The sequence below is a fragment of the Athene cunicularia genome, assembly GCF_003259725.1.
Source record: "Athene cunicularia isolate RWA chromosome 9 unlocalized genomic scaffold, athCun1 chr9_part1, whole genome shotgun sequence".
NCBI lineage: Eukaryota > Metazoa > Chordata > Aves > Strigiformes > Strigidae > Athene > Athene cunicularia.
This window is the reverse complement of record NW_020799110.1, coordinates 10,771,674-10,784,530: the sequence shown is the minus strand read 5'-3', so window position 1 is coordinate 10,784,530 and position 12,857 is coordinate 10,771,674.

Sequence of the window (12,857 nt, the reverse complement as noted above, 5' to 3'; positions counted from 1 at the left end):
AAATCCCGCTCCTGTGTGCGGGGCCTGGGGATGCTTGTGACAGCAGCCCTCTGAACGGCCTGCAGCAACACCTGCCTGCCCATGCTGTGCCAAGCATCTCTCTGCCTGCTGGACCACAGGTGCTTGTCCACAAGACTATACGCACACCACCACACGTGTTTTGCTCCTACTTGGCTCCATCCAAAGCCTCAGCATGGAGCTAATAACCTCCACATATGTACTGGTACCAAAACCCCCTCCCTACTCCAGTTGTAGCTGCACAGAAAGGGATTAGAAGGGTCAGAGTGTGAAAGACTCGGTACCATGAGCCAACTATTTCCTGGAACTCAGCATTTTCCATGTGGCTGCTCTGACTTTTGAGGCATGTGGGGCATGGGACCTTGTGAGATGTTCAAGACCTAATCAACACCCCAGGGATGCCTTTCTTTGCAGCACGGGCCCTCTCTGAGCTCCCACCTTTTCATTACTGCAGTCTCATTGTGCTTGCCTCCCTGCAAATGACTCATTCAGACATTCAAGTCCATGTGCTTTATGTTCTTCAGCACTGAACAATCTGTGTTGCAGATCAGAAACTGGGGAGAGCGGAGGCCAGCTCACACAGCACAGCAGGGAGCGGTGATTTCACCACCCTTCCCCTGGGAAAATACGGAAGAGGGATGTGATGTGTTTGGACCTAGAGAAAAGATGAATATTTCCCTTTCCTCCTGACCTGTTTTAGGCAGAAGGAGTTCATTAATATCTTAACACACCTGTGCATTCATCTTTCCTGGAAACGAGTTATACTTGCTTGATGTTTGTGCAAAACTGTTAGCAGTGTGGGCATTCAGAGGAGAAGGCTCCTAGGCTGTTCAAGGCAGTGATACCGCTCCAGACTACAGCAGTACCACCCATCACTTTCCCTTCAGCTCATGTAGGAGGACGAACCTTCCTAGCCAAGCTAACGGTGTTTTACTCTTTTTCTCAAAAGCTTCTACAAATAGCCATGCTTTTGCAACAAATGCCTTTCAGTGTTATTTTATATTTTTTTTAGGTTTTGATCAGTCTACTCTATTTCTGCAGCATTTATGCTTGTCAGAGCGCAGAAGTAAAAGGTGCAATACTGTGCTGTATCACACAGATTAAATTTGGTTTGTAAGCCATCATTCAGGCCGGGAGGAGAGAGCACGTAAAAGCACACCATCTTATTCATACGCTACTTGCTTTGGGCTTTGGGGGAGGGAGATACAAACAATACCCTCCCAACACAATTAGCAACAACTAACCCAAAACTGTTTTTTTTTCTTACAGGGAAAAGCCAAAAGCTCTCAAAGATGTTACAGTGTTTAAAGTGTAATCCAGTGCAGAAAACCAGTTCAAGGCAGTTTGTCTCTAGACTGATTGTTTGATCTTTCTTCTACAAACCTGGTGATTCAGGCAACAAAATCAATTCAAGGGCAAAGCACTTCCCAGAGCCCAGAAACCAGTGCAGACCTATGCACAGTGGTAAATTGTGTGGTTCCTACCGCTCGCACCACACCCACAATTAATGAGTAATCCACAGAAATCTGCAGCATGGGTTAAACCAGAGCCTACCTGCTCTCACAGGCACAGCAGACTTGAGCCTTGGCTGTGTTGTAGGGCTGGTTGTTTGAGGAAGTTAGTGGAAAGGCCAAACAACACAAACAAGGCTACAATAAAGAAGCTGGAGATGTGTCTGGATGAGCATTAACGGGCTGGGGTGCATCCTGGCTATACCACTCTGGTTTGGGGGTTACCTCATTTCAGCTATTACCTGTAGTCTGCAGATGTGCAGTAGTGGCTTTGGTTAGTCTGCAGCACTAAGTGTGTGGGGAGAAGCTCCTCTAACTCCTCTCTGAGGGCAGTCAAGGATTGCCCCTAAACCAGAGCATAAGGAGAGGACAATGGCCACGACAGAGTGGTGTGTTCAGTTCAGGCTGGTTTTGTGGAGCTGGTCTTGGGCTGGCCAAGGACCGACGGCCAGAGCCACTCTGGGTGGAGGCTGTGGCGGGGAACCGGTTTAAACCTTACAAAACCCGGAGGTAGTGGGCAGGGCATGCCGCAGCATGACCTTCCTATCAGCTCCCCAGGCCACGGTCACAGCCCACTGCCAGGGCAGGGCATGCTCTGTCTGCTCCTCTTCTGCCTCTGCAAAAACAGAGCTGTGGGCTCACTGAGGTGAAGGTGTCACTGCTTCCAGCCGGGGAACAGCACAGCCAGACACAGCAGCAAGGTCACTTGGCTGGCTTGTGTCAGGATGTGGTTTTCTTACAGCTGGCTGCTTCTGCGGCCCACTTGATGGGCACCATCAGGACATACCATGAAGAAACAATGTGTGGATGCAGCTGTGACAGCCCTGTGTAAGTGTGCAAAGTGCTTCGTCCTGCTGCTCTCCCTGCCAGCACCCACAACGCTGCAACTCCTACAAGCAGCTCCTGGTTCATGAGGTGCACATCAGGCATGGACAAGCACCACCTCTTTGATCTTGGGGCAGATGATGAGCTTGCCAGTAGCCATGTCTTCCCTCCTGTTCCCCCAAACCCTCCCCATTTCTTACATCCATTGTGAAGTGACCCTGTCAGCATCCATCCAAGGTCTTGGTGATGCTGTGTAGCAGTGATGCCCAACCCCTGCTGCTGCTGCTCTCTCCTCCCCCTGAACACGGTTTGTGGGTGCCATGAGCTCTCTCACCACTTGCTCTCATCCTCTGTGGAGATGTTTGTTGATGATAGCTCAGCTGGTCATTACATCCTTCACATCTGTGCCAGGCAGGCTCCTGGGAAGATGGGATGTTTCCCTGGCGCCTGGGAGTGCATCTGTCAGGAAGGTAATGCTGCAGGGACTGCCACTACCACTGGAGTCAAGGTCTCTGTTTCCCCATGTGTTCTCAAGTTCTTGGGCTTTTTCGCAGTGCATCCTCTACCCTCCAGCCTAGCACATGCTACTGGGGAACCATTAGCCTGCATTTGCCCCCATGCTCCCAAGCGTCCCTCCAAGGTACATGTGAAGGATGAGACAGCTTCTGCAAGCACGCATCAAGCAACCTGCAGGGAGAGGAGCTCTCTGTCCCATTGGAACCACCACAAGCATCATGAACAAAAAGGGCTTCAGAAAAATAATTAAAAATGCTGGGAGCCCCTGGTGGTGTCTGGAATCCCATGTGATGGAGAACAGGCAGTTGCAATGCTGATTTTGGAGGTCGCCAGTGTAATCAGACAGTTTTAAAAGCAAATGAGGACAGCCAAGGTCAGAGAGTGTTGGGCCTCTGGGACTGTTGCTGTGCAGCTGAAAACAGGGGAAAAGGGAAAGCTGCAAGTCAAACATTTCTCTGTCCTTGCCTCTGCAGGTGGTGCTGAGACTTTCCTGGGTCCCAGGAGGCCAGGTCCCAGGGGCCAGCCCTGCTGCATACGTGATGCGGGCAAGGAGCTGGTTTTTGGAGGCTCCTGCCTGGGGTCTCAGGGGAAGGCATGAAGCTCTGTGTTCAGACAGCAACGGGATGGGAACTCAAGGCAATAGTGCGTAATAAGCAGGGCTTTGTGAGACTTGCTCTGCTCTGGTGCTGGGGGAGAAAGCAGCAGAGACAGTCGTCTCCTGCTTTCTCTGCCCAGGAAGAGCAGGACTGCTTTCCTGGGGTCTCCTGAGACACCCCCCCTGTGTGCTTCTTGTTTTGCTGAGCTAATTGCTTTTGCTTCCTCGGGAAGCTCTGCCTGAGCCCCAGCAGCCATGCTGCAATGCCACCGCAACACCCAGGCGTCCATGACCTTGGGAGCCCCACGCTCCCCTCCATGTACTGCTACGCCGCCCCCCACAACCCCCAGGGCTCTGTGTGGGATTGGCACAGTGAACGGCAGGTGAACACGAGTCCTGTGGGTCTCTTGGTCCTCAAGTGATGGACCAGAGCCGCAGTGTGAGGATGGGTCTCAGCCTGGGTGGCCGTTGTACTCGCTCATATCTCCTCTCAGCGGATCAGCCTGTGGGGCCATGGAGACCACCGTTGTGGGACAACAAAAAGTTTGAGACAGAGCCTAGACAACAGCCTGGGCTAGCTGAGGTGAAGCTTGCAGTGAGATGTACTCCAAGAGGAAATACTGATCAGTCTGAAACATGAGGCTGTTTGTTAAGGCTACAGAAATCCCCGAGCAGGAAAGTGTATGTCTGGAGCAGGTTTGCTTTGCCTAACAGAGCCATGTCATATGCCTGTTCCATGCTTTTCAGATAAGGGGGAGTCCCCCAGGTGTTTCTGAGGCTCTAATAGGAAAAAGCCCCATGTGTAATCATGGCTTAGATGGGTCAACTGGAAACAGCACTCCAGCTGCTACATGATGCTCTTCATCACAACGCTGGAGGACAGGAACCTTCCCAGCCATGGCTGCAGAGATGAAGCTGGTGCTTGAGAAGTGGGAAGTAGCTTTAGGGTCTGAAGCCTGATTAACACAAATCACAGCTCCTTAGAATAACAAACCCAGCCTAATACTGATAACCAAAGAATGGCCCAACCTCCAGGCCCCCCATGGGCCCTCCCCAGCACTGGGAGTGCAGCACATGGGGGCTGGGGGTTGTAAAGACTAGAAGCATCAGCACCACCTCCTCCAGCACATCGTTACAGGATGGGAGCAGGGTGACAGTGTTCAATTCCTGGGCTGGTCACCAGTTTCTTCTGTGACCACAACTGTGTCACATCTCCAACTCGTGGCTCAGTTCCTCCTCCTAAAAAAGGCATCACTGCTGGAAAACATGTGACAGAGGCAAAGGAGAGTTGCTGTAAGAAAAGCCAAGCAAGGTCTCAAACCACTGCTGTGCAAAAGATCCTCCCCATCAGTGAGCAGCACCTGGCTTCCTCTTAAAGACAAAAGATTGAACCAGTTTGAAATAATAGAAAATACCCAGCTCAGCCCCAGCTCCTTGTCAGAGTGAGGTACATGTAGCATCAATCATCAGCTGCTCCTGCTTTGAAAATACAGCAGCTCTTCATATGGGTGGGAGAAATGAGCTCAAGCACGGCACAGCCTTTGTGAATCCTAGCGCTGCCTCCTCTGTCTTTAAAAAAGCCAGGGCCTGCTCCCTGCAGTGAACTCGATACGGCTTCAGTCTGATAGGAATTAAGTCCAACTTTCAATGTTGGTTTGCCGCTCTTCTGTTTCCTTGGTGTGTTTGCAGTGGTTTGCACAGAGGCATGCACAGAGATGTTTTAAAACACATTTTACTGCAGGCATTTATCAGATCACACTGAAGTCCTGTGATTGCAGGCAGAGATACAATTAAGATCAAGTTTCTAGCTGAACACCTGCGTCACCTATAGGTGAGAGTAGGTCTGGGTGATGTCTCTGTGCAGGGATGACCCCTCTTCATCCAGCTGCGGGGAAGGAGGGGAGTTGAGCCCTGCCTGTGTATTTAGAGCTGCATGTCTGGACTCTTGCATCAGTGTCAAGTTACTACAGCCTTCGGTCTTACCTTTGCCCTGCTTTGCACTTTACGTCATTGCAGACACCCTTTCAAAGTCCAAGCCAGGTCTTTACACATGCCCCTACCCAAGAGGTTGTTTGTGTATCTGCATTGCATAGATCAGAGCTGCCTTATCTCCAAGGCCCACGGATCAAAGCTGAGTATTACCATCCTGCTAAGAGTGGTTATTTCCCCATATAGTATTGGCACTGCAGCCATGCCTGGAGTCCCCCTTTGGAAGCAGTGGCCCTATGATGGGGACAGACAGCCCCAGAGGCACCCCCACCCAGCTCTGACAGCATGCATCACGCCTGGCTGGGTCAGGAGCTGTCTGAGTGCTGAGGACTGGGTGTATTCCAGCTCCATAGAGCTAATAATTTCACTTCATCTCAGGTGACTTCATCAAGCAAGAAAAAAGCTTGATACTACAGGTGGCAGGTATCAAACCTTATGATTAGTGGTGTCACCAGTGCTTCAGACTGTGGTTGGTTTCAAAAGGATGACAAGAAGATGAATAATACATCTGTTTAGGGCACACAAGCCAGCACTTGAAGGTGAGTGCTGCAGACAGGTAGAGACTGGGAAGCTGCTCCCAGAGACAAGGTATCTCAACTGCCTGCACCTAAAACTCCCACTGATGTGACAGAAAAGTGGTGGGAGAACTGTGAGGATGAACTCCTTATCAATCTTAGGTTTAGAGCCTCATCACATGTCTTAGCACATTGCATTGTTGCTTTGACTTGGAAGAAAGAGAAAAAGGAACCTCTAATCCAAAAGACTTCATTTTTTTCTGGTTTCCAGTATATTACCTTTTCTCTGGTATCTACTACAGCTGGAACCAGCACACCTACACTACCAGGGAAAAGGTCATTAATCAGCTACTTCCTTCTACTTTTCTGCAACCATGTGCATAGTACAGTTTGAAATATATCCCTGAAAAATTAAGAGAAGTGTTGGAATGGGTCCATGGAAACATAAGTTCAGTATCTGGATCTGTAGTGTACAACATCTGTCAAGATAACGTGATCTCTCACCGGCTTTGATGTGATGGAAGGGGGCTGCTGAGTTCCCCTGAGAAAGTTCCGCTTCTCTCTCTTTAATAATTAGATCTTAAGGCAGCCCCAACACAAAGCTTTTCTAAAACAAAACTCTGGGTGCATGAGCAACTGAATGAATCCTCGAAATGTCACAGCTACTGAGTATCACTCAGTTCCCAGTCGTCCCTGGAAATGTGCAGCCTCTTGGGCTGACAGCTCTGATAAATGTGCCCTTCATGAGGAGCTCCAGGCTCGCAGGCAAGAAGGGTTAAAGGAAATGTGTCCTCTGAGCAGGGCCTTTGCAGGAAAGGCAGTGATCAGAGTCCAGATAACTGTGCCTTGATCAAAGCTTCCCCTGCTTCTGGCAGAGCAGGTGGTGGGAAGCAGGGCTGCCTCCTCCCTGAAATGATGCATCTGGTGCTGGCAGCAGGGAGAAGGCAACAAGATGGACAACTCTTCTTCAAGCATCTCCTCCAGGCAGGGCTGGGACTGCTCCGGGAGGGGATGATCCACGAGCTTTTTTTCCTCCCCTAGAGAAGATGAGGGATGAGGAATAACCCTGCCCCCTGCCCTTGCACAGGAGAGGGGAGCAGCCCCATCTCGGAGCAAGGGAGCAGGAACAGAGTCACAATTCCTGCTGGTGGCTGCTCTGTGCTGGTGGTGTAAGGCCTCCGGGTGGGAGGGAGCAGAAGCATGGACTGGAGCCATCTAGGGGGCTCTCAAAATGAGGCCCTGGGTCAGGAAGGGGCCAGCCATCCTTCTCCTGGGTATTTTCGCTGTCCGTTTAGAGCCAGGGAATTCCCCCTGTGCTCCGGGCAGCCCTGACTTGGCACTGTGAGTTCCCTTCTCACGAAGATGGTGACAGCAGGTCCTGGCCTTGTAACCCTCTGCAGCATGGCATTTCCCTGCCCATCCCCACAGTCCCGAGGTTGCAGTTACCCAGCCCCATGACTTGCTGAGCCCTTTGTCCTTCCAAAGGAGACGTCTTTTTCTCTCTGGCTCAGCCCACGGATCCCTTTCTAGCAGACACTCTTTGTTACTGAAGTGTGAGCCTCTCTGGGCTACCCTTTCAGCCTGGGAAGGGCTGTTCCTGACTTCTCCTGCTGTAGGAATCTACATGGATCAGAGCTAGCAAATGGTTAGCTGGGAAAATACGGGGTAGCTCTGCTACCTCCCTACTTGTGCACCACTAAGCTGGGAGAAAGGATCTGCTCACAGGCTGCTACCTCATTTCACAAGGCTCAGTGCATAGCCAAACAGGAGTGCAAAGCTGGGGGTAAACCCTGGACTGACATAGGCTTTGAAGGCCAGGGACCCCAGGGAAGAAGGTGTTACCCGTGTAGCAGTGGTGCAAAAAGTTGTATGCGAATAAGGAACATAGAAAGGGCAGCGGAAGTTTGCAGACTCACGAGCCTTGCTCAGGGAGAAAGTGGTCTCCTGGGTGTTTATGATCAGGCAGTTCCCCGCGTGACTGGGAGCTCTGGCTCCCATGACTGCTCCAGCACCGTCCCCAATGGGAAGTGTGTTTTGTTCCTCAGACTTGAGTGGGTTCTGGGTCATGCAGGGTGGTTGCCTTCAGGGCCTGCCATCCAGGGGCTGGAGCACATGTCAAGCTCAGATGGCTGCTGCTGATGCCCCGGGGCAGGTTGTCCTCCCTGAGCTGACTGGGGAGCCTGTGCCTGCCATGCTTAAAGCTTCATCACTCCCTGGGAGTGTCTAAAGAGATGTATCAGCAAAGGATGGAGCCAGAGTGTGAGCAGCAATAGCAGAAGAGCAGCACACCCATACCCCTTCATCTGCACTGTGGTTAGTGGTTATTTGGGCGAGACCATGTCTGTTAGCTGGATGTGAGCACCATCACTCAGGCTGGTGTTTCTCCTTGGGAGAGCGGCTGGTGAGGGATGATGGAAGCAGCGCCCTGAAAGATGCATCCCATCACACAGACTTCATCCAAGAGCTACCTATGGAGTCTAGAAGTAGCTGTTGCTTGCTGAGGCCATGGGGAGAGAGTAAAACCATTGCACGGGTGAGAAACTGGAGCAAGGCTTGTAAAGGGCTGGAAACTCAGCTAAAATATCCAGGGTGATATAGCCTATATCCCAGTCTGTGTCTGTGTCTGTGAGGGGAGAGCCTGACACCAGGCAAAGCACCAGGGAAGAAGTAAATTAGAGACAAGTTTACTCTAGGACTTGGATGTGCTTTCCCTGCCTTTCCCCTCATTTCAGGTTCCTGAGATCTAGGCAGGACTAGTCGGTGGCAGCCAGACTGTCACATGGATGCCCCTTCTCTAAGCAGTGAGGCACTTCTGCTGTCCCTTGTCCCTCCAGGGAGACCTGTGCCACCCGTGGGGAACCTGCTCAGCCTGGTGTACCTCTGCGGTACCCAGCAGCATGGGATGAGCATCCACCAGCAGCACACCCCTGCTGCATTCTGCTCACCACAAACACTTTGCTCCTTGTAACAGGAACCCCCAGCCCCATCTCCATATTTTGGCAGCTGGGCAGGTGCTGGTGCAGCCGCCGTCTGTCTCATTGCACATCGCATCTGTCACAGGGACAATGCAAAACATGGGGCAGCTGAGCCAGAGGGAGCTGTGGCAGCCCAGAGCTTGGGCAGCAGTAATGAATCCTCCCTGTTAGCACGTGAATGATGCTGTTCCCAGCATTTCACTGGTGGAAAGGGCCACTGGGAAGCTCTGCAAGAGGTACCCCAGGGCAGGTGGAAACCCAGGGGGACACAGACAGGGTGGCCTTGTTCCTTTGTCTCCCCTTCTCAAGGCTGCCAACCCAGGAGCCACAGGATGCTGAGAGCAGAGGAAGCTCTGCAGTTCATCTGGCAGAAACCCTCTGCTGAGAGAAGCACAGGAGAGGCCCAAATGAGCAAAGACCAGAGGAATAGTCAGTGTCCTTGATATCAGCTTGGCTGGAGACCAGGGCACGGGGGGGAGTGAGGCAGAAGGGTCAGGATGCAGAGTCTGTCTAGCTTTCATGTTTGCTGACTTGCTTGTGGTCAGTTTTCACCTGCAGGACTTGGTTCAGTGCTCAGGTAAACCCTGTGTCAGGCACAGAGCTGTTCAGGCATGCAGCAGGGCTGGACAACATAAGCATGTCCTGGCTGTTGCCTACCCCTTCTCCCAGGGGCAGGAGCTCCTCCAAGGGTGTTTGGGGCCACCAGATCCCTCTCTACATCTGGCAAGTGAGCATCAGCCATCCTGGGTAAGCTCAGGACAGCCCCCTGATCCCAGACACCCTGTGCCAGGGTTCATGGCCTGCCTCTATCACCTCTGACACTGTGTGGGGATAGTCCCAAACAAACCAGGCACCCTGCCAGCGTGGCATGGGTCAGGAAGAGATGAATTTAGGCACTAAGTGCATCTCTGCCCTGGAGTTGAGATGACACACATACCCCAGCTCTGCTGAGGCACCAAGGGTGCTCCAAGAGCATCAGAGCTGCTGGCCCCCAGGCAGGACATGTGAGGAGAAATTAGCCTCATGCTAGGTACATGGTTCCTCCATGCAGACCTCCTGTGATCCTCCTCATTGCAGGTCTTACCACCCTGGGTACCCCCTGACACAGGTCTCATTTAGCCCTGATGAATGTGGAGCCCCAAAGCTATCTAAAATAGGACCAAATCTGAAGTTGCCTGCCAAGGCTTAGCAATGCCTTATGGGCCATCACCTACACAGAGGGAAAAGCCAGGAAGCAACTGAATTCTCAGAGAGGACAACAAACAGAAAAGAGAGAAGGATTAAAAGTGCAGGAGCAGGGACTGGGAGGATGCCCCAGAAAGCAGTCTATGGGTCTTCCCACTCCCCTGCTCAGCCAGTGTGGTATACTGGGCTTGATGGACCTTCGGTCTAACCCAGTCCAGTCTCATTTCAATTTTTATGAGCTAATTTCGATTTTAAAAGCTCTCCTGAATTGCTTTTAGAAAATGTTTGTCCTGAGTGCTACCGGCCTGCAAGTCCCCCATGAAACCAAAGGGAAATGTGTCTGCAAAGCCTGAGGAATATTTATCAGGCTGATTTTGAGTTCATTTCATTAGCAATTACCTTGATTTGTCTTCCCCTGCTCCTGCCAATTTACCAGGGCAACATCCTGGAAACTCGCCTCATTTAGAGAGAACAGGATGTAATTAGGCAGATAATCTGCTGATTCTCCTGTCGAGCTCTATGTGTCCAGTCTTGACATGGACAGTGGCTGTGCAGGCTGGATCAGACCTGATTTCGGGTGCTGTTTATGCACTTAGTGCTATGCAGGCAGGAAGGAAGATGCTGTCCTGCCCTCAGGCAATGACAAATCCACCTCTTCGATCATTCCTCAAGCTGTAACCCCTGGGCTGAAACCATCTGGGAGCTTTTGTTCCGGGGTTAGCTTCTTTGCCAAGGCAACAGGATTCCCAAGGGTATGCGGATACCTATTTTTGAAAAGGATGGGGATGATTTATTTCCCTAGAGCAGCTCATTTCTATTTTCTCACTGTGTCCATCCTTGCTGCTGTTTTCCAAACCACTAGCTAAGGTCAAACAACTCAGCCACAAGGTGCGGCACAGCAAGGGCTCAGTCACAAGTTACTGGGTGCAGATGGCACCACGTAAGTGATGCCTGAACATTTTAACTGGTAAGGAAAATTTCAGGGAATACCCAATGCTGCAGAGTCCTTCAGGAGACAGAGGAGAGCTGTTTTCTACTCAGTCCTGAACCTGCAATTCAACTGATTAAAAAGGATGTTGTGTGTTGCATATTACACTCTTCTCCCATTCACAACCCAGTGGAGACCCCTCAGCACTGCCACAGGGGCTATACAGGCTGCCGGTGACACAGGGATGGTACTGTAGGTCTGTTACTGAGTTATGCCTCCCTTAACTTCCCCTGTCACCAGGATGGAAAGCCCATACTGTGTGCCTTGGGCTGGTAAGTGTGTGTCACCTTCCACCTGGGGAAGGGCCCTGCCTTGGAGGTGGGAATGCAAGTGCCCTGTGTTTCTTTCTAAGCTTGCAGCTGAACCGTGTATCAGCACCTTGAGTCTCTGGCTGGCCAGTCAGCGGGTAGGTGCAGAGTTGCTAGCAGATGAGAGCAGAGAGGACCGGAGCAGGGTGTCACAGTGGGTCAGTTTACGGGGAGCAAGGGACCACAAGAATCCAAGAGAGGCTGGTGAGGTGACAGAGCAGGGGCTGTGAACGACTGACGTGGAGAGGGGCAGAAGTGTGACAGTGGGGTGCAGCACCCAGTGCGGGTGTGGCCCCGCCCGCCGCCAGGCTCTGGGCTCTCCACTGACCTCCTGCTGCCATCCTGCTAGCACCTCCCTGGGGAAATATCTCAGCCTGTTTTGCTGGTTTTGAATGCAGGGGTTATCACACAGTTTTCTTTCTGAAAACCGAGCAGGCAACAGTGCTGTGTGAGCTGTCCCAGGCAAGAAGGACTGCAGCACTGTGACTATCAGCAGAGGAGGGATTCAGCTGAGGGCACGCTCTTGGTGCTGAGGACTCTATGTAGCTGATCCCCTTCTGAGGGCCAGGCCAGTACTGAAGCATGTTAGGAGGGACCCCCAGACCTGCATGAGGGCAGAGCTGGTCTGGGGCAGGAGTGGCCACGGGGATCAGGATCCACAAAATTGACCGTGTCTGAGCAGAGGGCACAGCCAGACACCATCACCTGCACCACTCAAACTGGGGCCGTTTCATCAAGCTGGGGCAGAAGACAAATACTACCCCACCCGCAGAAACCATGTCTTCTTTCCTCTCTGGAACTGTCCATGGGTGGGCTCTAAGAGGTCCCTTAGGGTGTTGTGGGGGTTACTTCTTGGTGGAAGGTGAGTGCTGAAGGGCTGGTTCACAGCAAGGCTGGCCTTTGCAGAAACAGTGGCTGGACATCTGGAAATGCAGCATGAGCACATCACAGCAAGGAAGTGTATCAAGTATAACTTTTTCCTAAACCGGAAATCCCTGGAATTGCATCAAAGTATTGCACACACCCCAAGGTCATCTGGGAAACACGTATGTATGTGAAATTCAGGCCGTGTCCTCGCCTCTGCTGGGTCCTGGCTGCGCCCTGCAATGGCGAGGAGCGCTGCTCCGCTCTTCATCCTCTCCCTCCTCAGGGGATGCTGGAGAAAAGCCTCTCCCCCGCTCCCGAGGTGCAGGCACTGCTGGTGCGGCCCGCGCCAGCGACTTGCTCCCACAGCTCTGCCTGAGGAAGATCCACCTGGCAATGGCGGATCTTCCCCACCCAGGTGCTGGCGGACAGGGCGCAAGGCTGGGGGGCAACGAGGAGCCCAGGAACCGCTCCTGAAGCTGCCCCGGCCCCTGCACCCACCCCGGGTCGCGCCGTTGTGCTCGGCCGGCCCCGGCAGGCGCTGCGCCGCTCCCCGGGGCTGCGCTCC